We start from the raw sequence: 26258 nt of genomic DNA on the forward strand, positions 1-26258 counted from the left end.
CCCGCTTCAGTTCATGGGCCGGCACCTGGGACCCCAGCTTTCCCGCTCCGCTCACCTGCAGCACCCAGGACCCGGGCTGACTTCCCTCCAGCTCCAGCTTCATCAGGAAGGAGGTCCGGATGACATCCTGAAGACGTCTGGTCTAAGTAGCATATTACCCTTTTGTTATTAAACTACCAGAAAGAGCATTAAGAAAACAATTCCATTTCCAATTGCATAAAAAAAAGAAAAAAGAAAATAAAAGAAATACCTACACTGAAACCGGTTTGGCTCAATGGATAGAGCGTCAGCCTGCGGACTGAACAGTCCCAGGTTTGATTCCAGTCAGGGGAATGTATGTTGGTTGAGGGCACATCCCCAGTGGGGGGTGTGCAAGAGGCAGGTGATGGATGATTCTCTCTCATCGGTGTTCTAACTCTCTATCCCTCTCTCTTCCTCTCTGTAAAATATCAATAAAATATATATTTTAAAAAAGAAATACCTAGGAATAAACTTAACCAAGGAGTTAAGAGACCTGTACTCAGAAAACTATGAGACATTGAAGTAAGAATTTAAAGATACAAATAAATGAAAGACCATACTGTGCTCATGGATAGGAGGAATTAACTTGGGGTGGTGAACACACAGTCCAGTATACAGATGATGTATTATATATTTCTACACTTGAAACCTATATAATTTCTTTTGTTAGTCCTCACCAGAGTATATTTTTTCCATTGATTTTTAGACAAAGCAGTAGAAAGGGTGTGAGGGAGAGAGAGAGAAAGAAACATCGATGAGAGAGAGATACATCAATTGGTTTCTTCCTGAATGTGCCCCAATCAGGGGTGGGGAGTGAACCCACAAACCAGGTACATGCCCTTGACTGGTAATTGAACCCGAGACCCAATGGTATGATGGCCAAGGCTCTAACCACTGAGCACACCATCCAGGGCATAATTTTATTAATCAATGTCAACCCAATAAATTCAATAAAAAATTTAGAAAATGAGATATGTTTCTCATCAACAAATCAACAAACAACTACTATTGGCTAGGATGTGGAGAAAAGGGAACTCTTGATTGCTGTTGATGGGGCTGTAAATTGGTGCAGGCCCCTATGGGAACCAATACTGAGTTTCCTCAAAAAAATAAAAACAGAATTACCATGTGACCCAGCAATTCCACTTCTGTGTATTTATCTGAAGAAATCAAAACCACTAATTCCAAGAGATATATGCATCCCTATGCTCACCACGGCCTTCTTTACAATAGCCAAGATATGGAAGCAACCTAAGTGTCCATCAATAGACAAATGGATAAAGAAGGTGTGGTACAGACAGGGTGTGGCAAAAGTGGGTTTACACTTGTTCTTATGGAAAATAATACAATAGTTCGTAAATAATAAAACAAGAATAAACTCTGTGTTTCACATACAACTGTAAACCTACCTTTTATCAACCCCTGCTAATATAGGGGATTTTAATCAGCCATAAAAAAATGAAATGTTGCCATTGTGACAGTATGGAGGACCTAGAGCATACTATGCTTAGGAAAATAAGCCAGAGAAAGACAAATTCCATGTGATTTTACTTATGTGTGTTTTATCTAAAAATTAAAAATAAATGAACAATCAAAACAGAAACAAATATGTAGATACAGAGAATGAATTGGTGATTGCCAAATGGGAGTGAGTTGGGGAGGATGGGTCAAAAGGTGATGGGATTAAGAAGTACCAATTGGCAGTTTTAAAAGTAGCCATGGGGATATACAGTACACTAGTGAACATAGTCAATAATATAGTAAGAGCTATGGTGTCAGATGGACACCAGACTTATCCTGGGTTCCCTCCGTAAAGTATATAACATCTAATCACTGTGCGGTACACCTGAAACTAATACGGTATTGTATGCTAACTGTGATTGGAAAAGAAATTAATTAAAAAAATAAAACCCACTATAATCCAACACTATTATGACAACAAGCACTATCATTTAGGCCCAGCCAGTCAACATAAACCTGGAATACATTTTTGGTCTTAAAGGGGATCTAAATAAATCCCACAGTCATCTTTATGGGAAAGCAACTTCAAAGTTACAGAAATGGAGAATTCCATGCTGCCATCCTGTGTCCACCCTCTGGCCATTGCAGCTCTGGTTTCAGTTTGCTCTTCTAAGCCAGTGTGCTTGCGTACAAGTGCTGGGGTGAAACTTTACCCCTTGCTGCTCTGCTGTTTGGAAGTGCTGAGAGTTCCTATGTTCACCTGCCATCTATACTGTTAGACTAGGAGTAGAACAGCTCTAACAGAATATTAACAATGTATGGTCCTCAAGTACAAAGTGAGGAGTTATTCCCGCTGTATCTAGTACGTATCTGAGAGGATTACGAGACACACAGAGGGTTAAAGGAGTGAAGAGCATGTAGTAAGTGTGCAATAAGTGTGCAATAAAGATTGCTGGACATATAGGTGGACGACATATGAAAAGATACTCAGCGTCACTGATCATCAGAGAAATGCAAATTAAAAACAGGCGAGATATCCCCTCACACCTGTCAGAATGGCTACCGTCTATAAGTCAACAAACAACAAGTGCTGGGAGGATGTGGAGAAAAGGGAACCCTGTGCACTGTTGATAGGAATGCAGACTAGTGTGGCCACTGGGGAAACAGTATGGAGTTTCCTCAAAAAAATAAAAATTAAACTTCCTTATGGGCCGGTGATTCCACTTCTAGGGATTTACCTGAAGAAACCTAAAACACTAATTTGAAAGAATATATGCACACCGATGTTCACTGCAGTGTTATTTACAATAACCAAGCTTTGGAAACGCCCGTGTCCATCAGTAAATGAGTGGTCAAAAAAACTGGTACACCAAACAATGGAATACTAGTCAGCTGGAAGAAGGAGGAGGAGGAGGAAGAGGAGGAGGAGGAAGAGGAGGAGGAGGAGGAGGAGGAGGAGAAAGTCTTACCTTTTGTGACAGCAAAAATAGATCTGGAAATTATTACGCTGAGTAAAATTAGCCGGTCAGAGAAAGACAAGTACCATATGATTTAATTTATATGTGGAATCGAAGGAACAATTTACTGGAAATTAAAATAATGGAGACAGACTCATGGATACAGAGAACAGACTGACAGCTATCAAGGGTGGAGGTTGGGAGCTGGGTGAAATGGGTGAAAGAATTAAGCAAAATTAAAACAAACAAACAAACAAAAAAACAAAGACAGACTCATGGACACAGACAATAATATGGTGATTGCCAGAGGAAAAGGGTGTGGGTGGGAGGTAGAAGAGTATAAAGAATGGATAAATAGTGGTGGAAAGAGACTAAACTTGGGCTGGTAAATACACAATACATGTATTGCAGAAACGTATAATTGAAACCTACATAATTTTATTAACCAATGTCACCCCAATAAATTCAATTTAAAAAGAACAATTAGCTCTATTATCTTTCACACACTGCCTTGAACACATGCCAGCCTTGCAAACATCTTTTTGGCATGCATTTATGCAATACATTACTCATGGGCATCATTTCTGGGTGTTTTTGAGATGGTCTAGAACGTGGGGATAGTTTGGAGGCCACTGGCATCTCCCCACACAGGCCCCACCCCACTCCTGCAGCCTGGTCTACATCCTGCATCATCCTGCACCTCCCTCCAGCCCCACCTCTTGGTGTGTGTGTGTGTGTGTGTGTGTGTGTGTGTGTGTGTGTGTGTGTTTTAAATATATTTTATTGATTTTTTACAGAGAGGAAGGGAGAGAAAGAGGGACAGAGAGCTAGAAACATTGATGAAAGAGAAACATCGACCAGCTGCCTCCTGCACACCCCCTACTGGGGATGTGCCCACAACCAATGTACATGCCCTTGCCAGGAATCGAACCTGGGACCCTTTAGTCCACAGACCGACGCTCTATCCACTGAGCCAAACCGGTTTCGGCACCTCATGGCGTTTTGTGCAGAAGTCGCAGCAGCCTTCCTCGTTCCCATGCAAGCATTGAGCTCTGTCCTAAACACGCATTCTGCTCTTCCCTCCTACCTGGAACTGTACCCCAGACTATCTCCCCTTTGCCTTAGAAACGCATCTTTTAGCCAAAACTGGTTTGGCTCAGTGGATAGAACATCAGTCTGCGGACTGAAGGGTCCCAGGTTCGATTCTGGTCAAGGGCATGTACATTGGTTACGGGCATATCCCCGGTAGGGGGTATGCAGGAGGCAGCTGGTCGATGTTCTCTCTCATGGATGTTTCTAGCTATCTCTCTCCCTTCCTCTCTGTAAAAAAATCAATAAAATATATATATATATATATATATATATATATATATATATATATATATATATTTTTTTTTTTTTTTTTTTTTTTTTTTTAAACATGCATCTTTTACTTTCTGCGCAATCATTCCTTCCTCAACCTCATACCAGAGTCAGGGACTTCCACTTACGCTCTTGTTAAGCTGTAACCTGATATTTGTAAATGTGATTCTTGTATTAACGCCTCTTTTACCCACCGGACTAAAAGTCCTCCAAGAGCAATGTCATGTGATGGGTTTTGTCCTCTCACTCCCTGTGCATCTCCGGGTGCTGTGGCAGGTGCTCGATGATTTGGATTCTGTATGTGAACGAACACACCCCGCCATGAGGCTATTGCTCCCAGGGCCTGAGCATTTCTCTCTTCCCACTTTATTTCATAATCACGGTTCTCCTTACACTGCAACTTTTTCAATGATCCTGTGAAAACACACATATACACGAGGTGAAAATAGCGTGGGGGAATGAAGATGTAAATCTAACTAACAAGGGAGAGAGAGGGGAGGAGAAAGCAATGAAATAAACAATTAGAAATGGGCGGTGAGAGAACTTGAGCCAGGGGCAGAGGAGTGGTGGTTACGTCCCAATCTGGAGCCAGACAGAAGAGGAAACACAGTGAGAAGTCAGTGAGGAGGCAGGAGACAAAACTAAAGAACAGCCGAAAACGGTCTGGCTCAGTGGATAGAGCGTCGGCCTGTGGACTGAAAGGTCCCAGGTTCGATTCCGGTCAAGGGCATGTACCTTGGTTGCAGGCACATCCCCAGTAGGGGGTGTGCAAGAGGCAGCTCATTGATGATTCTCTCTCATTGATGTTTCTAACTCTGTGTCCCTCTCTCTTCCTCTCTGTAAAAAACCAATAAAATATATATTTTTAAAAAAAAAAAACTAAAAAATGGCCTGGGGAGGGCTGTGGAGGCCGGGGGCCTGGAGCCCAGCCCCGAGGTGCACCTGCAGCTGGCAGGGCCGTGGAAGGGATAAATCAGCTGCAGGCCATTTGGGGACTGGGGAGGAGGGCCTGGGGAGCTGAGGGAAGCTGAGGGATTCCAGGCCACTACCTCATCCCTGTCTTCTCCGTGGAGAGCCCCGTAAACCCCCATCAGGACTGTGAACCGTGTGTCCTGCACCCCGGGCAGCGGTCCTTGTCCATCTGGCACCTTGGTCTCCGCATTACCAAATAGGGACCAAAATAGGACCCTACTCAGGAAGCAGGCCCAGCCAGCCATCCTTCCCGGTGGATGGGGTGTTTCATCATATTTAGTCATAGGAGTGAAATATAGTCTCCAAAGCAGCACGGGAATCCCAGTCGTGGTGAGTTCTGCATTTCTGTTCCTTACTGTCCAGAGGGGTGTTTGTTCAAAGGAGTGTTTGTTCAAAGGAAAGACTATTTGCTATTTTTAGTTTCTCACATGGCAGTTCTTAGGTTTTCCTCCTCAGCAGTGAGCACCCCAAGTGGTATTTTCTACCTACATCTTGAATTTTCATTCTCCGCTGAAAGGTCACTGGCGCCTATGCTTCGCCCATGTAAGGACAGAAGGCGGCGTGGCCCTTGCCAGGCGCTCAGAAGTGGGAAGTGTGGCGCAGGAGAAAGCAGCTCCGCGTTGTAAGAGGCTGCGTGACCCAGAGCCCTGGCCCAGGCGCTGAGCTGGGGAGGGTCAGGAGGCCTCACCAGGAGGGTCCTTGTGGAAGGCACTTTGGCCCCAGAGAACCAGATCCACCAGGGCCAAGGCCGGGGACACGACAGATAAGTCCCCATCCAACTCCAGGGCTCCCCGAGGACCCAAAAGGCTCTTGGTGCAGTCAGCCAGGCGCCCCATCACAGCAGATGTCCTCAGCCAGAGCCCGCGGGCGGGGCGGGCCGGGGCGGGTGGGCTCGCCCCTGGTCCTCTCCAGGTTTGCCAGCTCAGACCTCCTCTGCTCCCCGTGGCAAGAACCAAAGGGTAGAGCAACCCTTGGCGACCGGGAAGGGGAGGTTTCCTGGGGGAGTGGAGGTGGTGGTGGTGGAGGCACAGACACAGTGGAGCCGCCTGGAGGGTCCCCGCTGGCAAGTTTGCGCTTTGCTTCCGCAGGGCGCAGCTTCGGCTACTTTGTAGCGGGTTGGGGTTCCCATCCATTCTCGTCTGCATCTGCGGGGACTAGAGCGGGTCCCAGAGAGACCTCGAGCCTGGGGAGAGTGTCTGTGGGGGTGCCGCTAGCGGCCTGACTTCTGGGCACAGGTATGTCCTCATCCTTAAAAGAAATGACCCAGGCCCAGAGCACGTGGCAAATGGCCAGCCAGAGGGCTCCTGGCGCAGGCTTGGTGCAAAAGCTTTTTTCTTCAATGTAACGGAGGCCTATATTCCCGGCTCCCCTGGGCAGAACTGCTGCTTCTAACGGGCTTTTGGACTTGTTAAAAAAAAAAAAAAAAATGCTGAGATCCACTTAAGAACGTCCCAGCCCAGACAGAAATTTATAAAATGATTTGAGCCAAGCAACGTAAGATCGCAACAGACTAAGTAAATGCTTTTGCAGTCGCTTTATGCATTTGTATTACCAGATCCTTTTGGTTAAGGAACCCAAACCTAGGTCCTTCTGCCCAGTGCTGTTAGCTCCAGTAGAACCAGTTTCGTAAAGACAAGCAAAAACTTTATTATTCCCCTAGCCGGTTTTGCTCAGTGGCTAGAGTAGGGGTGTCGAACTCAATCAGAGAAGGGGCCAAAATCTAAAATCCAGCCTAAATCGTGGGCCGAATGGTTTACTGAACAGTCATAAACTGTCATTGTGATGGAAACGCAGCGGAGTGCAGTGATGACAGCGCGGTGCGGGCCACATTGCAAGGCCTGGCGGGATGGATTTGGCCCGCGGGCCTTGTGTTTGACACATGTGGGCTAGAGCATAGGGCTGCAGACTGAACAGTCAAGGGTTCGATTCCCGTCAAGGGCCCAGGCCTGGGTTTCAGGCTTGATCTATCCACGGAGCCAAATCAGCAAGGGCAGTTTTAGTACATTAATGAAGGCAAATTCACCAGAGGTCTGGGTGGTGAAGGGTCTGCCCACCATCTTGGAGTGGTCCTACGCCACTGGTTCTGTGCTTGCGCTGTCTGCAAGCATGTTAACCATCAGCAGCTCAATTTGGTTCCTGGAAGCGCAGCTTGTGACCTAGTTTAGGTATTTGGGAACAATAGGGTTTCCTAGGTGATAGCCTGTGTATTTTTTTTATTGTTGAAAGTATTACAGATGTCCCTTTTTTTTTTTTCCCATTGACTTCCTCTAACCTGCAGGAGCCCACACCCCCTTCACCACACTATTGTCTGCATCTATGGATTATTCATATCCTATCTAATAAAATAGTAATATACAAATTAACCATCATTCCACCACACCCACAAGTCACTCCCAAAAATCACACCCATCAGCCAATCAGGAGCAAGTATGCAAATTAACCCAACCAAGAGAGCTACAGCCATAGAGAGAGCAGAAAGGAGGCTTGGGTTTCCCTGGCAATGGAGGAAGCCAAGCTTTCCACACACCCTGGCCGGCCCAGGCCTCCACTCAAGGCTACAAAGTTTCAATTATAGAAGGTAAATAAATCCCAACAGAAATGGCTGCTGCCACAGAGCAAGCAGAAGGCTTGGCTCGTATGCATATAAATTCTTTGCTTAATCTCTTCCCATCCACCCACCCTCACCTTCTCTCTTGGAATTAAGGAGGGAAATAAGGAAGATTAAATGAAGGTGGGAGAAAGTGAGGCGGAACTTGGATTAGAGGATGGTTAAGAAGATTATACCCTCGCAGGAGGGTGGTTATGCCTCCACGGGGTATGGAAAGGAGGATGACTCTGGCTTTTCAAAGTTGTATTAACTTAGGTCAAGCATGTCAAATTCAAAGGTTTAAGTTTATGTGGGTTGCAAAAGAAACAAAAGCTTCAATTTTCGTAGAAATATAGGTTTATTTAGATATAGACATGCTGAATACAAAGGGCTGAAATAAATGAGTAATCATTAACATAAAATAAAATAAAAACATTTAAATAAAATGACGGTTGTCCTATAACTTTGTTGTAATTTCGATGTGATTGTGGGAAGAGACAAGAACAATAATCCCCAAATGCCAGTCAGTATCCTGCCATACTGACTGGCAATTGGGGATTATTTTTTCCAATGGATATTTCCTTACCACTAAGGCTGTTATGCTCCTACAACAGAATGCCTTGATATTGTCTTTTTTAAATGTATTTTTTTCTGTATTACAGTCACATTCACCTGTCCTTTAGAAAAGTTGAAGCAGCTGGGCCATGTATGATAGGACATTTAAAACTTCATTCTCTTTGGCTGAGTAGTTTCACTCGGAGTGTATCTTAAGAAACCACACTACCCTTTGTCATGCCTTCTGTCTTCCTAATAAAGAATTTCCACAAAGATGTTCATAGAATTGTAGCAAATAAAATTCGATATTGCTAGCCTTTAAGAAAAATCTCTTACCTTCTTTCCCTTCACTATACTGCATATGCTTACATGGCCAAGTACTAACCCTGGTTGCCCCCCAGCCCCCCACCTCCTGCCTTGCACCTGCACTAGAGCATTGCTGGAATTTAACACCTGATCCAACCTAAGTTCACAATCACAAGTTGATGTGATTGTGAACTTAGGTTGGATGTGCCCGCAACTAATGTACATGCCCTTGACCGAATCGAATCCGGGACCCTTCAATCTGCAGATCGACACTCTATCCACTGAGCCAAACTGGTTTTGGCCTTCCCTCTGCTTTGATGCTGTGCGCTTGAACTTGTCACCGTCTGCACCTCCATTTCCCTCAGTCCTCTCCTGTCTACCAGGGAGGACACTGACGACCGTCCCTTTGCCAAATAAATTGTCCCGCTAGTTTCTTAGATTTCTCAGTGCCATTCTTAGCTGTTGGACACTCCCTCTTTCCAAACGCCTCCCCTCAGTCACCCTGGGATGGTTAATTGTGTGTGCCAGTTTGACAGAGCCGTGGGGTGCCCAAGTATTTGGTCAAACACTCTGAGTGTTTCTATGAGGGTGTTTTGGATAAGATTAGCATTTAAACCTGTAGGCTGAGTAAAGCAGATTTCTCTCCCTCATGTGGGAGGGCCTCATCTAATCACTTGAAGGTCTAATTGTGACAAAAAAGCCACCCTCCCTTCATTAAGAGAGTTTTCTCTATCTGATGGCCTTAAAACTGGGACACCAGTTTATAATAAAAATTATAATAAATAATTGTTGCAGGAAAATATGGGTGATTTTCGCCTTTTTCCTGCTTTCAGATGTGAACTGAAACACCAGGGACTTGAGCCTGCTGGCCCTCAGGTGAAAACGACACCATCAGCTCTCCTGGGTCTTCAGTTTGCTGATTCACCCTTCAGATCTTGTATTCATGTGAGCCAACTCCTTATAATAATGGTTCCATTTCTCTGGAGGACCCTGACTAATACACAGACTCTCTTGGTTTTTCTCCTGCTCCACTAGCTACTCTTTGGCCAGCTCCTCTTCAGCCCCATCTCTAATGTGATCGAGTTCTGGGGCTAGTCTAGGCCCCCTTCTCTAAGATATCTGTGTAACAACCCCCACCAGCATTCTAAGGCAGCGCCTGTGTCTTTAAATAGCATTTATGTGTCAGTGATTCCCAAATCTGTGTCGCCAACCCTGGTTTCTCCACTCAACTTTAAAGTCTTGTATTTGTACTTGTCACCTTCAACTGGACGTTTCATAGGCATCTCATTTGGCCATAGAGCATGGCCAAACCTGAACTTTCAATTCTCTCCCCAAATCTACATTTGTTGTATCACAAATCAGTGCGCTGGACAAGATGCCTAATGATTCAATTGGTTAGGAGTTATCTCTATTGCGTGCAGGTTCAGAGCAGATTACTTCTGTCAAATTCTGAACAAACACAAGTAGGAGTATTTCTTTTTATATTCTTCTAGTTCTTTCTGTAAGACTGCTTGTAACCTTGAGTATATATATATACCTAACAAACACCCGTCGTATCTATACAGACAACTTTAACTTTGAGTACATATCATATCTATATAGACACCTCTTACCTTGGATGAATAAACACTTGGCAGAATATGGTAATTATTATTAGTATCAGTGTATCAGCCCCTTTAGATGGCTAGCTTGCAAGGTCAGACAGTTAAGTTTATCTTTTCTACTATTCAAGCGAAAAACAAAGTTATTTTACAGTCTAAAAATAACAGAGGTGAGTTCCAGGAGTTTTAACAACAATAAATAAATAAATAAATTAATTAATTAATTAATAACAGAGGTGACCTACAGAATAAGAGATCAAGAATAACAGAGTAGTTCAAACAACAGTTTCTTTCTTTTTTATATATATATATTTTTATTGATTTTGTACAGAGAGGAAGGGAGAGAGATAGTTAGAAACATCGATGAGAGAGAGTCATCGATCAGCTGCCTCTTACACACACCCCTACTGGGGATATGCCCACAACCAAGGTACATGCCCTTGACCGGAATCGAACCCGGGACCTTTCAGTCCCCAAGCCGACGCTCTATCCATTGAGCCAAACCGGTTTCGGCCAAACAGCAGTTTCTAACGGCAGTTTTTCCAAAGGAGGGATTACTATGCTTCACATTTTCGTGAACAAACTCTAACTATAGTCAACATATGGATGGACCTAAACGGTGACTTAAAGAAACCAGGCACAGAACAGTGTGTACGGTAATTGTTCCATTTTTATAACGTACAAACAAGAATGCTACTCTAGACTGACTATGTGCTCTTTGTCAGGATGACAGAAAAGCCCTGTGTGGAAGGATGCTGGTTATGGTATTGTTGTTTGTTTTTTGTTTGTTTGTTTTTGTTTTTATTGCATTGTTGGTGTGATGTGTTTGTGAAACTTAGCAGGCTGTTCACTTATGGTTTGTGTACTTCACCTACGCCATAGGTGAAGACACTAATGCATAGCACCCACTGCCAGAGCCACCAGGGAGTGAGGCCGCAGAAGGATTTGACATTTGAGAGACTTGAGAAGGATTTGAGAGACACGATCAGCTTTGCATTAGGAAGATTAATTCTTGGCTTTGTGCACGACTATGAGAGGAATTAAGGGCCCTTTCTAGGAGTGGTCTGGGCAAGCAGTTGTGAAGGCCTGAATCCAAGCAGAGCAAGAGAAATGGGAAGGACAGGCTATAGCTGATATGTAGAGAGAAAAGCCAGAATTTGGGGCAGGTCACTAAATTCCCTTCTTCTGGTTTCTTCGCTTGAAAAAACTATCAACAGCCAGGACTGGTTTGGCTCAATGGATAGAGCGTCGGCTTGGGGACTGAAGGGCCCCGGGTTCGATTCCGGTCAAGGGCATGTACCTTGGTTGCAGGCATATCCCCAGTAGGGGGTGTGCAAGAGGCAGCTGATCGATGACTCTCTCTCATTGATGTTTCTAGCTCTCTATCTCTCTCCCTTCCTCTTTGTACAAAAATCAATAAAATATATTTTTAAAAAAAGAAAAAAACTATTAACAGTGCCCACTTCATTGATGATTATTTTGATGACTTAATGAGGCACAGGGGAGTTAGTGAAGTTAAAAAAAAACATCAACAACAGTTCTCACTGCATACTATGCTGAGCAAGACAGAAGGTGTTGAGATTAGAAAGCTTAAAGAGAAATATCTTAATTTGGCAAGGTCCCTACAAAATGGAATTTTTGGACTGGAACCCAGATTCTTTGTCTGCCTGAACTAAAGAATGAATCCACAGACAGAAAGTGGCGTAGAAAAGGTGGAAATTTATTTAAGAATTAGAGGCCCCGTGCACAAATTTTTTTTCTTTATGGCTTATAAAGGCTGCAGGTCCTGGTGCCTTGCTATCCCCTCTGATTGGTCACTATTCCCTTAGACTGGTTACTATAGTAACTCCTGGGTTCAAAGATCAAACCTCACCTGGGACATGTGAGGTTCTTTCCTATTCCTTCCTTATTGTTTTTCCTTTTCCCTTGGGGCTTCCTTCTCTTTATTTTATAAACATAGACCTTTTGCTGTTCCTAGCTCCCTCATTCTATGGAAATGTACCTGTTGCAGCTTTTCAGCTTCCCTATTTTAGGGAAATACTCCTACTGCTGTTCTGAAGCCCTGTGCTTCCTTCATGGTCCCCTTAATTTCCAAAATTTCTAAAATTTCCTAAACTTGTCCTATTTTACCTCTAAACTTCCTGTTTCTCCTAGAAGCTTCCGCATCGTGGACTGTGGACTGCGTCAGTGTAGGGCACTGGGTGGGAGGCCCAGAGTAGGAATGACAGTCCTGTCTGTAGCTTAGGACTCATTCCCTGCAGGGGTCCCAGCTCTCTCTTCTCCCCACCCTCTTAGCGGGGATGTGCGGCCACGCGAGCTTCCCCGTGTTGAACCAATCAGGTGCGCTCATCCAGTGATGGGCAGGCGGGGTCTCCCAGGGTTCTCCAGGCTGCAGGGGAGGGTGCAGGTCTCCCTCAGGCCCTGGGTCACTGGGTCGGCTGCTAGAGGAAGTTCCCTACATTGGTTGCCTGGACACCTGGAGGCCTCCACCGATTCCTGACCTTGACCTATTCTGACCCTGACCGGAGGGGCGTTGAGGGGCGATGAGGCGGCCTGGGAGTTTGAGGATGCACAGGAAGGAGCTCCCTTTCTCAGAAGCCCTGACCCGGCGGAGCTGGAGGCCAAGGTGGGGTGTGGCCGGGCGGCCAGCTCTGAGCCCGACTTTCCCCTACCTGCCTTCGTTTCTGGCTTTCCCTCACTCACCTGTCTTTGCTAACGGTGCGGAGGTTTCGGCAGAGCGGCTCTGCTGCCATTAGCAGAAGGAACCTGTGTCCTAACGCAGGACCTGATTAGGCCCTGACAGATTCTAATGCTCACGCGGCTTGTGTTGAAGGGTTTGCAACCTTGAATAGGATATTTAAATTAAAAATAGTGGGGGAACTTGTTCTATAGTTAACACACTTCCTAATGCACGCAGTGTGCAGTGTGACAGGCTGCATAGAGGGATTGCCTGCCTTACTTCAATGGTCAACTCCTGTGGTCCCAGCCCGTTTCTAGAGGATTAGTTATTACCGGTTAATAATGCAGATTATTATCAGTTAATGATGTGTATTTAAGTCTTACAACCCCCTCTCCCCCCCAAAAAAATATGGAGATGATAAAAGGTATTTTAAAATATTTCTTTTCTTGATTTTAGAGAAAAGAAGAGGGAGAGAGAAACATCTATATGGGAGTGAACCACGGATGGGCCGTCTCCTGCACGCCCCCACCAGGAATGGATCCCACAACCCAGCATGCGCCCTGACTGGGAATCTAACCGGCAACCTTTCAGTGCGCAGGCAACCAACCAAGCCACACCGGCCAGGGCGATAACAAAATGTATCTTGAGGATTAAATTTGTTTACAGATGGTAAAGTCTTGAAACAGTAATCAAACTTTTCTTGTTAGCGTATCCAGTTGTATCCCACTTGTTTGACCATTTGAGTGTCTCTAGGGAAAGGCATAGCGGCCCACTCTGGCTGATTGCAGCCTACTCATCTACACTCAGACAGTGAACAGAGCCTGAGGCAGGGAGGCTGGCCCTCTAAGGTAGGGGTGTCGAACTCAATCAGAGAAGGGGCCAAAATCTAAAATCCAGCCTAAATCGCGGGCCGAATGGTTTACTGAACAGTCATAAACTGTCATTGTGATGGAAACGCAGCAGAGTGCAGTGATGACAGCGCGGTGCGGGCCACATTGCAAGGCCTGGCAGGACGGATTTGGCCCTCGGGCCTTGTGTTTGACACATGTGCTAAGGCCTAGGAGGGGCCAGGGTGCACTTGTTGAAAGGAACTTGGCCCTTGCCAAAACCGGTTTGGCTCAGTGGATAGAGCTTGGGTCTGCGGACGGAAAGGTCGTGGGCTCAATTCCGGTCAAGGGCATGTACATTGGTTGCGGGCACATCCCCGATGGGGGTTGTGCAGGAGGCAGCTGGTCGATGTTTCTCTCTCATCTGATGTTTCTAGCTCTCTGTCCCTCGCAATAAAATATGTGTGTGTGTTGTTTTTTAAATGAAAGGGACGTGGCCCGGTTTCCCTTTAGGCTAACGGCTCTGCAGGAAGCTCCAACCACACAATGGGCTGGTGGAACTGCAGGAAAGGACCTCTCTGGGTCGTAGCCCTGCCCTGGGGTGAGGCTGGGCATCCGCAGGAGAGAGGCACGTGGGCCTTAGAGAACTTGATCCCGGGGGGCCAAGGCCCGGGGGACTCCGGTTCCGGGAGGAGGCTCCGCGCAGGCTCGGCTCGCCCTCCCGCCTCCAAAGGGCACGGAGGCAGGGCGCGGGGCACCGTGGGCTCCAATGGCCGGTCTCGCCCCGCCCCGCCGGGCCTCCCGAGGATGGGGATTGGCTGCCCGGCGCCGCCTACGCCCCGCCCCGCCCCGCCCCGCGCTGCAGAACCGGCCTCCGCGGTGCGCGCCGTGCGCCGGCCTCCCAGTCCCGTGCAGCCGGCGGTGAGTGCGGTGAGTGCCCTCTGCTCCCGGTGCGGGCGGCAGGGCGGCCCCCCGTTGCCGGGTTGGGGTGGAGGAGGGTAGGGTGAGGTGGGGTGGGTTTGGCCGGGGTCTCGTCCCGGATCCCCTCAAGCTTTGCCCGCCCGGAGCCCCTCTGCTCCCGGCGGCCAGAACCGAGGGGTAGAGCAGCCCTTGGCGGCCCGGGGGGCGGGCGGCCGTGCCCGTCCCGGCGCCGCGCGAGGCACAAACACCGCACGGAGGCGCCTGGAGGGTCCCAGCGGGCGGGCCGGCGCGGTGACAGGTCTGCGCTTTGCTTCCCCAGGCGCAGCCGCCGCTACATTGTAGCGGGCGGGGGTCCCGGCCCACCTTGTCTGCGGGGGCGAGAGCGGGTCCCTGAGCGACCGTGGGCCCCGGGAGATTGTCTCCAGCGCCTGCGGACGCCCGGCCTGAGTACTAAGCGCAGGTATGTCCCTTTTTTGAAATGCAATGACCCAGGCCCGGAGCACGTGGCTAATGGCGACCAGAGGGTGCCGGGCGCCGGTTTGGCGCAAAGGCCAGAATCTCCCCGCCTGGCCTGAAGGGCATTTACCTTCGCGGCTCCGCGGGGCAGAACAGCTGCATCTGATGGAGTCGGATTGTTCAAGAAGCCGCCGCGATCTCGGGGTACTGGGGAGAGGCCTGCAGGAAGCCATAGGGAACCCTGTAGGGAAACTTCACGTCGCCCTTTCCAGTGCCCTTTTAAGGTTGACTGAGTGCCTTAAGAGGCTAACACAGAAGGGTACATGAAGCAAGTCTCCATAAAACCCAGAGAAGAGGTGGCAAAACTCCTCTCTGGATCCTGTCTGGAGTCACAGCTGAAACCAGGAAATTCCCTTTCGGTTTGAGCGCCTTTTGTTATTTTTACACAGCCATGAGCAGAGTGATCCATTTCATCTTAGCGGCCGGGATACTCTCAGGCCTGCTTTTAAAACTCTGGGGGTACCATCTAGTGTTTTCGAATAGATATGGGAATTTGGGTACTTTGGTTGTCTTTGAAGGCGGAAGAAATCCAGATGGTAGAACCTCATGTACACAAGGCTTTTTCTGAACATTTGAGACATATCTCAAAAGTTTTAACTGTTGAGTCATTCAGTAACTTTTTTTTTTATAGGTTAAAAACTACAGGTACGAGCCGTTGGTGCTGGAATGCTGTGATGCTGGTGTATTTTAACGGACTCCAAACCGACTTTCAGGCTAAGTACGCATAGCGAGGTCAGACATGGTTATATAAGTTGTAGCAGCCACGTGTCCACACGCAGTAGCTGGTGGTGAAAGAGCAGAGCAGCGGGCACCTCCTGGTTTTCATCTTTTCATTTAATTCTCACAACTATGTGAAGATAGAGCAACATTAAATCCCCCCACCAGTCCTTATAGGACTCTGGGCCACCCCTATATCCACCAGGGACACAAGTCTTAGGGATTGGAAGGAACACTAATCTGTATGGAAGGACCTCGCCCAGTTTTCTTACATGATAAAGTTCCAGGGAATGCCATTAGACCCACCATACTAGGGTCAAACCCTAGGTTCAGCCTGAGGACCCACCTCCTCTGGACCTGGCTTACACCTTTTTTGCCAAAACAAAACAACCCAGAATGCTTCTAATATTCCAGATAAGGCTCAGCAGTCTCTTGTATTATCTCCTAATTCCAATAGCGGCTTATCAATTACCCAACCTTACTGCCTTTACTTTACAATTCAATACCACCTGCTGAGGATCTAGAAAACCAGTATCTCTTTGGAACTGGGGGGCACTTACTGCTGAGCTAGTCCAAGGAGAGCCTCCCAAATCCTGGTATTGCTAAGGGAATCCCCTTAAGGGTGTAACCCAAGGGCAGTTGGGTCACTTATCTGTGATTCTCAAAACACCCTACTTTTGAATTCCCAAAGGGGAGCCCTATTGGAACAATTCATTTAAAAATCTCTAGAACCCCTCTAATTGACTCCCTAGCTGCAGCCATATTAGCAGCCTCGGGACTCCCAGAGGAAGGGGAAGCCATGCCTCTGGAGAAGGTATTCCTACGCTGACATCAATTCAAGGGCATTTCCTGGATTTGGGGGTCCTGTGCCTGTCGCTTTGTCTGAGAGATGAAGAGGCATCTGCTCTCTAGGCTACGTCATCCCTCTGTCAACATGATCATTCCATAGCCTGGGATAACTGCCCCCCTTTCCTTCACCTAAATGGATGAGCAGGGCTTCTCTTTCCCTCTGCCATCCACACCCACATCCCTGAGGGAACAGCAGGTACGGGGACCCAAAGCCCCACAATGACCCCAATCAGCTTGAAACAGCCAGAGCAGTCTTCACCCAGAAGGCCCCAAAGAATTGGGTTCCCATAACTTAGGAGGGGGTGAGAATGTTAGGTAGGAACGTAGACATGAGTGGCCTGCAGTTCTGACTAACATTGCCTTGGTCCACCTCTCTGGGCAGCCTGCAGTCAGCCGTCCCTGAGGCCGACCACTGGTGGGCAAATTCTGATAACCAGATCTTGGTGCAGGTCCAAAGGTTAGGTAGTGCTCGAGCCCCCATCACCAATGTGGAGCCCTGAACAGGAAACCTTATATGCAACTTTTTTGCTACATGACCTGGAAATTCATTTTCTTGAGATTCAGTGTAACACATTGAAACAGATTAGACCAGCTGGGGAAGGGTGTGTGTACCACTGTGCAGCTATTGAGAAGTAGCTCTTCGCAGCATTTACATTGAATCTACATAAGCTCCGAAATTTGGTTCAAATGGGGCATATGTCAGCATTTTTAAAAATGAATGTGGCATAATATAAGAAGGGATATAACAGACAGTGGTGCTAAACAGAACAGGAAAGTACTGTTGGTGATGGGAAAGTTGTCACAAGGGAAGAAATGTGACTGCAACATGTGTGCTAGAAGTCCTTTCTGGTGCCAGCTTAATGCCAAACTCTGTTCTTGAAATCTCTAATAAAAGGCATATAATGTTCACTTTGGAGTCCGTGCTTTATTTCATAATGCCCGTTTTTCTAAATTTCATTTTGATTTCTCCATGTTTATAAAATCCAGCATTATATTTGTAATTTATTGTTTATTCATTGCTTATACCCTATTTTAGTTATACCCTATTTTAGAAGGTTAAGTTTTGCTGAGCTGCCCAACAGTCAATGCAAAAATCAGAAATGGAAATGAGACACCCAAAAGAAAAGTCATTTTGAAATTTCCTTTGGATCTTCATTTTAAACTTCCACATGTCCATGCAGAATACTTCTTAGCCAAGGTGATTTAGCATGCTTAAGTCCTAATTTCAGTTATGTGGCAAGAGGCTTATCAGTATGGACATGTGACAACGGGGAGAAAATGGTTCTGGTTATGAAGCAGACTGGCCGTGCTTGACTGTAATGCTGAACCTGACTGCACACAGATGGTATGCTCCAATGATTGAGGAGGGAAAGATGAACATTGAGCTCAGTGCCTTTTTACTCTGTCCACTATAACACTTGCCCTTTAATCTACCATAACACCAGCTACAACAAATTTTTGGAATTAAGATAATCAAGAAACCTTAAACTTCTTTATTCTTAGGACTTAGGGAAATTACCAAGTATGCATGAAGATAAAATTCAATAAGGCCCTGTGTGTGTATCTTTCATTTACTATCAACCAAAAACATTTATTTTGAATACGTGTTCCATCCAACTGCCATTAAGTATTAAAAAACACCAACAGCCAAAACTGGTTTGGCTCAGTGGATAGAGCATCGGCCTGCAGACTGAAAGGTCCCAGGTTTGATCCCAGTCAAGGGCATGTATCTTGGTTGTGGGCACATCCCCAATGGGCAGTGTGCAAGGAGGCAGCTGATCAATGATTCTCATCAATGTTTCTAACTCTATCCTACTCTCTTCCTCTGTAAAAAAATCAATAAAATTTATTTAAAACACACCAACATTTCGCCACTAAATGTCTCAGTCTTCATGTCAATAGAAAAGACAATCATACCTGGCAACAATATCAGGATGGCTAAGAAAATAATTTTAAATGGATACTCAGCTCCCATTATAAAAAATATATATTTTACAGTGTGAATCAGATTCAAGTAAAATAATATACTTTTATTGATTTCAGAGAGGAACGGAAAGGGAGAGAGAAACATGAATGATGAAAATTATTCATCTGCTGGCCTGCAACCTGGGCATGTGCCCTGACCGTTGGCCAGCCTGCTTTTAAACAGCATGATATTTTCAATGCCGAAGAAAACAAGAGTAGTACTAAGCAAGGCTGGGGTGTCATTCCTTTGCATGCCTGCAGAATATTTCATTGATTGGATATGCTGAATTTTATTTACTCAGTGGGTATTCCTTTGATTTTTTTTTTTTTTTTAAGAATATGTCTGTTGGCTGACTGCTTACTTCTGATGCTGTTTCATTTGTTTCTCTATTATCACAGACTTGAGAGGAAATTTCCCCCCTCCCCCCAATTCTTGAAAACTTGGTTGTCAAACTTGAGGGTGTAGAAGAATTACCTGGCACGCTTGCTAAGGATGCAGGATTTGAGGCTCCATCAGTGACGAGTTTGATGTAGTAGACTCAAGAGGAGGCCCAGGAATCTTTTCAACACATGAGTTAATGTTGATGTAGGTATTCCGAGATGAGTTTTGAGAAACTTTTAAAAAATAAAAATATATATATATATATTTTATTGACTTTTTACAGAGAGGAAAGGAGAGAGAGAGAGCTAGAAACGTCTATGAGAGAGAAACATCGACCAGCCGCCTCCTGCACACCCCTCACCGGGGATGTGCCCGCAACCAATGTACATGCCCCTGACCGGAATCGAACCTGGGACCCTTCAGTCCGCAGACCAACGCTCTACCACTGAGCCAAACCAGTTTCAGGAAGAAACTCTGTCTTTAAACGTGGATTTTTATTGGCACTTAACATTTTGTAGGAAAGCCAGACAAGCAGTGGGTAACCTGGCCATTGCCTGAGGCTTGTTAGGAATATTGCTTATAGGATTGCTGAAAGGGGCCTCAGGTAATGGGTGATGTCTTCTGGGTGGAGACAGACATTAGAAGGAATGATGGGTTGCCCTTATCTGGTAGCTCAGTTGGTTAGAGCATCGTCCGGAGATTTTGGGTTCGATTTTGGGTTCGATTCCATGTCAAGGGCACGTGCAAGAGTCAATGAATGCAACAAACCGATTTCTCTGGAATCAATAAATAAAAATGTTTAGCCGGGACTGGTTTGGCTCAATGGATAGAGCGTCGGCTTGGGGACTGAAGGGCCCCGGGTTCGATTCCGGTCAAGGGCATGTACCTTGGTTGCGGTCATATCCCCAGTGGGGGGTGTGCAAGAGGCAGCTGATCGATGACTCTCTCTCATTGATGTTTCTAACTCTCTCTCTCCCTTCCTCTCTGTACAAAAATCAATAAAATATATTTTTTAAAATAAATAAATAAATAAATAAATAAATAAATAAAATGTTTAAAAAGAAGGAATGATGGGCAAGAGAATTGTGTGGTGGAGGCTGCTTACTCACCCAGGAGTGAGTGAAGTAGTCAAAATGTAGCTTTAGAGGTAATGAAGCTAAGTAGCCTCCATGAATTGAATTACTGGACAGATAGATCTTTTACAGTATTGACCTCAGCGTTTACAAATGCACTCAGATTAATTTTAATTACAGTACTTTTGGGTTGGGGAAATCTTAATTCTTAACCTGAAGCCATTTTCTTTTAGGGGACCAAGAACAAAATTAAGTTGCAGATACTCGAAGAGAGCAATCCTTTTACTCTAGAAATATGCTACAACGAAAGTACAACCATTTTTGCTTCAACACTTTTTCATTATATTTTCCATTATCTAAATAGAGTACTTTACAACACCAAGAACTCCTGAGTAGAAAGAGTTGTTTTCCCTTAATTTAATGACAAGAATTTGCTTTCACTTAATAGATGAGTGATGCTTTTAAGGGTCTTTTAATGGTGTCAGAGCAGCCGGAGCAGCAAATGGAGTTCCATTTACTCTGTGTGGCTCATTAAGCCATTACAGAAGAGGGTAATGTGGCCGAAGGAAAAAAAACACCGCCAGTGCTTTTTCCGGCTTTGAGGGAGAAAAGGAAGATTTTAAGATATGAAAACAGTTTTGACGTTCAAATGCCTTTCCAATGGCGTTCATAGGGGAGCTGTCAGTGGAAGGGAATCTTGAATTCTTGAGAAGTAACCTCAACTTCTTGAACTCATTAGCCTGACTTGTAAGGGGTGAGTGCTTACAGCAACAGTGTATTTTAAAGAACATATTATTGGGTAAAATTTCAAGCATACGCCCAAATGAAGAGAAAACAAACTCCATGTACAGTATGGAGCTTCAGCAATTAGCAATAGCTTACCACCTCATTCATCTGACCACTTACCTTTATTTCTGATCATTTTCAAGGAAATTTCAGACGTTGTGTCATTTCACCTGTAAAAAGTTTTCGTTTGTATTTTTTTCATTTGTATTTCTAATTGAAAACATTTTAAGACCTAACTATATGTCATCATCACACCTAATATATTTTTTTTAATTTTTAGTGATTTTTTTTTTTTTGAGAGAGAGAGAGAGGGAGAGAAAACATCCATTTGCTGTTCCACTTATTTATGTATTCACTGGTTGCTACTGGTATGTGTCCAGATGAGATCAAATCCACAACGTTGGCGTATCAAGACGAACCGAACCAGGGTAACTATTAAATATATTTTTGTGTGATCATTCAAAACCTGGTCCATGTTCAGATTTTCCCGATGGTCTTCTAATCAGAATCCAAGCAAGATCTACACATAGTACTTGGTTATGTCTTTAAGCCTCACATTTTGTAGTAATCCTCCTTTACTATATCTGGACACTGATTTGTTGTAGAAATTGGGTGACTTGTCATGTAAAATGGCCCACATTTGTGTTTGTCTTTTTGCTTCCCTTTAGTGTATTTTACTTGTTTCTTCATTTCTTAGAAGCTGGCTTCCCAGTGCATCGTATCACCAGGCACAAAAAGGCACAATCCTCCCATCTTTCTAGGCTGCACTAGTGGTTCAGGGGGTGTTGGTCTGATGTCTCCATTTCAACGTTAGCCATCACCCTTTCACTGAGTGTCTGCCTTCCATTGGGTTCATTCCTTACACTTTATTTATTTTAGTTTAAAATAAATCTTTATTGTTCAGATTATTACAAATGTGATCCGCTTCCCCCCTCAATTGCTCCCCTCCACCAGGTTCCCACCCCACCCTCTGTCCTTTCCCAGCCCCATTGTCCCTCATACCATAGTGCACAGTTTTTGTTCAGTCCTCTTCCCGCACCCCCACTCCCCTTTTCCCTGAGAATCGTCAGTCCACTCCCCTTCCATACTCTCGATTCTATTATATTCACCAGTTAATATTGTTCATCAGATTTTTTTAATTCCCTTGGTTTTAGATTCACTTGTTGATAGCTATGTATTTGTTGATCATAATTTTTTTATCTTTATCTTCTTCCTCTTCCTAAATAACCTCCTTCAGCAATTCATATAATTCTGGTTTGGTGGTGATGAACTCTTTTAAGCTTTTTTTTATTTGTGAAGCTCTTTATCTGTCCTTTGATTCTGAGTAATAGCTTTGCTGGGTAGATTATTTTTGGCTGTAGGTTCTTGTTATTCATCACCTTGAAATATTCTTGCCATTCCCCTTCTGGCCTGCATGGTTTCTGTTGAGAAATCAGCTGACAATCTATGGGTGCTCCTTTCTAGGTCACTACCTGCTTTTCTCTTGCTGCTTTTAGTATTCTCTTTGTCTTTTGCTCTTGGAATTTTAATATGATATGTCCTTGGTGTGGTCCTCCTTGGATTCCTTTTGTTTGGGGTTCTGCGGGCTTCCTGGACTTGTAAGTCTATTTCTTCTTTCCCCAGTGGGGGAAGTTTCTGTCACTATATCTTCTAGTACTCTTCAGTATCTTGCTCTGTCTTCTGGATCCCACATAATTCTGATGTTGGTTCGCTTGAAATTGTCCCAGAGGTTTCTTACACTATCTTCAACTTTTTGGATTCTCTTATCTTCTCCCTTCTGCAGAGGAGTGTCCTCTGCTCTTTGTGTTCTAAATCTTTGTCTTGATTCTTGCGATCTTCCAGTCTGTTTTTTAGGACTTTGTATAATATTTTTTATTTCAGACAATGTTTTCTTCATTTATTGTTGATCCCTTATATTTCTAGTTGCTCCCTTTCATATCCTCATAGGTCTCATTTTAATTTTATCGGCCTTTTTAGGATTTGTTGAATAACCTTAAGAACTGTAGTTTGAACTCAATGTCCAATCTTTTCTTTTCCTCTCCATCTCCTTCCTTTGTGTCCTTCTTCTTGTCTGCATTTTAGTTGTGTTTTCCCTGATTTGATGGAATAGCTTTGTGTGCTAGGTGTTCTGGTAGAGCCCAGTAGCACAGCCTTCCAGTTACCCTGCAGTGGACAGTCTTGGTGTAGCCCTTTGTGGGCTGTGTGTACAGTCTTGTTGTTAAGCCTTGCTTAGTGTTGGTATCACTGGGAAGCATTGATCTCCAAGCCAATTGGCTGTGAGGATCAGCAGTGTCTCAGCTAGGAGGGTTTCCGTACTCTGCTTGAATAGGGCGGGGTCTCGGGGTGGCGCAGACAATCTTTGGTCCCTGTCAGTTTTCGCCTTAGAAAGTCCTGTTCGTGGAGAGTTTTGGAAGATTGGTTGCAGGCACGCGAGCACCTCTTTGGTAAAGGCGCAGACAAGCTTTGGATTCCTGCAAGTCCCTCCTTAGAGAAGCCAGCCTCTGGGAGAGCTTCTGTGCTCAGCCACAGGTAGGGCGGGGTCTCGGGTTGGTGCAGACAAACTTTGTTTTCCCTTCGGCTCCTCCCCAAGTCCCACAGTAATGGCCTCTTAGCTTTATAACAACCTCCAAGAGATCTCCGCCGCTGCCTGACAGTCTGGCTCTCCCTGTCTGGGGCCATTTATCAGAGCAATAGGGTGATTCTGTTTTCCTCTCGGACAAGAAAGCCAGCCGCGTTAGCTGTTCGCCCTCTCCGCGCCAGAGTAAGCCAGTAGCGAACTCAGCCCGGCCCGCCCTCTCTGCGGGCAGGGAGTAAGCCAGCAGCAATCTCGGTCCGCGGCCCTTCCTCTCAGCACCGGGATTAAGCCAGCGCCTTTTCACGCACAACAGTTCTCTGTACCTTCACAGTGTCTTGAGGTTCAGGCGTGCCTTCTCTCTCCTTCCCAGATGGCAGAGCCCTCCTCTCAGCCAGCCATCTGGTGCTTCAGGGCAATGCCTCCCCCTGTTTTCAGTTCTAAATTCAAATTTGGTTGTTTGGTGTAGCTGCATTCGGGTGTCCTACAGCCTATGCCTCCATCTTGGGTTTCTCTCCTTACACTTATTTCACTAGTAGCTGTAAAGAAGTAATTAAATTTAGGAATCATTCCTTCTGCATCTATTAGCTGGATTTCCACAAGGAACAACTCTCCCTCATAGACTATTCGGTTACTCCATTAATGTTTATACAGGGAAGGCAGGATAGATTCTTCCTTTCCTTTCCTTATCAAATTTCAGAGTAATATAATCTCCAATCAGGATGGGGAAGTTTCATATTATGAATTCAGATTTTTATATGGCCTACATTTCTCAGAAGTATGTTTTTAAAATTGGTGCTGGAGATGGAATCATGAAATGTTGGCATCAGCTTTGTGAGTCAGTGTTTCTCAAAAGTCTGGCCAACAAACCATGTATATGTCAGAACCTCCCCCGAGCAATGGTTTAAACTTCCTGGTCCTCACCAGGACCTGCTGGGTGAGCCTTTGGGAGTAAGCTGTGGGATGTGCATTTCTTTTTAAAAAATACATATTTTATTGATTTTTAACAGAGAGGAAGGGAGGGGGGTAGAGAGAAACATCGATGAGAGAGAAACATTGATCAGCTGCCTCCTGCACACCTTCCACTGGGGATGTGACCATAACCAAGGTATATGCCCTTGACTGGAATCGATCCTGGGCCCCTTCAGTCCGCAGGCTAATGCTCTATCATTGAGCCAAAATAGTCAGGGCTGGAATGAACACTTTTATGGGACAACGTCCTCAGAGCCTGGGGAGAAGGCACCAAGTGGGCACACACCTGAGCAGTTACTCCAAAGAAATTAACCACCGAAACTCCCGAGAAGGGAGGGTGGATACACAGGCTCCTTTAAGAAGGACCTACGTGGCGCCAAGCAGTGCTGGCACCTCGCAGCACTGTGCCCTGGTTGAGACAGTCTAGGTTCTGGCTTCCCCCCCTTGTCACTGGAACTCTGGGAAACTTTTACAACAGTGAATTCTGTACAAGGCTCCACTGGGCATTGAACTAATCTCTCTTGTGGATTCCCTCACCCATAGCTTCAGGTCCAGCACAGCTGCTGTCTACTGGGCCCAGAGGTTCCCACTGCATGACTATGTCACTTCAGGTACCACAGTCCCATTTCCGTTTAGGACGTGGAGAGCCATTTGCATTTGAAGTATCAATTAGTGCTGTTACTCCTATTTTTGAATTGCTCATTTCCTCTAGGGAACTCACTCTCAGCATTTTAATAAAAATCCTCTAATGCTTGACATTTGGAGCAAAACATTTGTTTAGATGATTTTCCATAAAAGTGATGATCCATTTTTGCAATTTCATTTGCCGTTATTTATTGAATTTTAAGTAGCATTGTTGAATACACTGACTCACAGGAAGAAATATAGATGCTTAAAAAAAAGAGCCAAACTTGCAGATCTTGTCCATTGAATTTTTTTGCAGATTAGGAGAAGCTAAACTACAATACTTCTCTCAGCATAAGAGAGGATGGAAATCAGGTTCCTGGGGCATAACGGAAGTCCCCAATCTCTGGATGGATGCAGCCACATCATATGCCAGTCCAGTCTGTGTTGTGCCAATATCCAGCCCATAGAAAGGGCCTGGCCAGGTCAGGGCTGGGCACTCCAGCAGGACCCTCAGGGGACCAGAACTCCAGGCTGCCTGTTTTGAGATTCTTCAAGTTGCTGGGGAAGTCCTAACACTGTTGCTGTCAGCAGAAACCTGGCCTTCAGACTTGGGCTAGGGCAGGGGTCATGACCTCTGCCTATGGGGCCAGGAAGACAGCACAGAGGCGTGAAGAGGCTTAGAGTGAAAAGACTGGTGAGTTAGGGAGACACATCCCCACCGAAGGGGGCCACCCCATTCAGCTTCTGGCCTTTACCAGGACTGTGGACCCTGAAGAGCTGGGGCTTTTGAAGTTTTACGAGATGCTAATGATCTGAACTTGATGTGAGCTCTCTAAACATCAGCCGTGGACAGTAATTCAAATGGATTTTAAATACAGCCATGATTCCATTCAGTGTCTTGGGGGCCACTGTTTTGGGGCTTGTGATTGAGGGGATACAGTACTTTAATACCACAGTGAAAGAGAAGGGAACGTGTATTTTCCAGATCAAAAGGAGTGGAAGTTAGAGTCCACAGGCTGGTTTGTTGATGCTGTTTAGCAGAGACTGAA

The 26258-nt window shown here is 45.4% G+C and overlaps 1 long non-coding RNA gene and 1 other non-coding gene across 2 annotated transcripts; both read left to right on the forward strand.

Moving 5' to 3' along the window:
* Window positions 1-14509: 14509 nt before the first annotated feature.
* LOC123651330 lies at window positions 14510-16698 on the forward strand. Its single transcript, XR_006739968.1, has 2 exons — window positions 14510-14759; window positions 15070-16698. It is a non-coding gene; the product is annotated as an uncharacterized LOC123651330 (long non-coding RNA).
* On the forward strand, window positions 15478-15603 carry LOC118710723. Its single transcript, XR_004985503.1, has one exon. It is a non-coding gene; the product is annotated as a small nucleolar RNA SNORA26 (small nucleolar RNA).
* Window positions 16699-26258: the final 9560 nt, after the last annotated feature.

The sequence above is a fragment of the Pipistrellus kuhlii genome, unplaced genomic scaffold (assembly GCF_014108245.1).
Source record: "Pipistrellus kuhlii isolate mPipKuh1 unplaced genomic scaffold, mPipKuh1.p scaffold_m20_p_1, whole genome shotgun sequence".
Lineage (NCBI taxonomy): Eukaryota > Metazoa > Chordata > Mammalia > Chiroptera > Vespertilionidae > Pipistrellus > Pipistrellus kuhlii.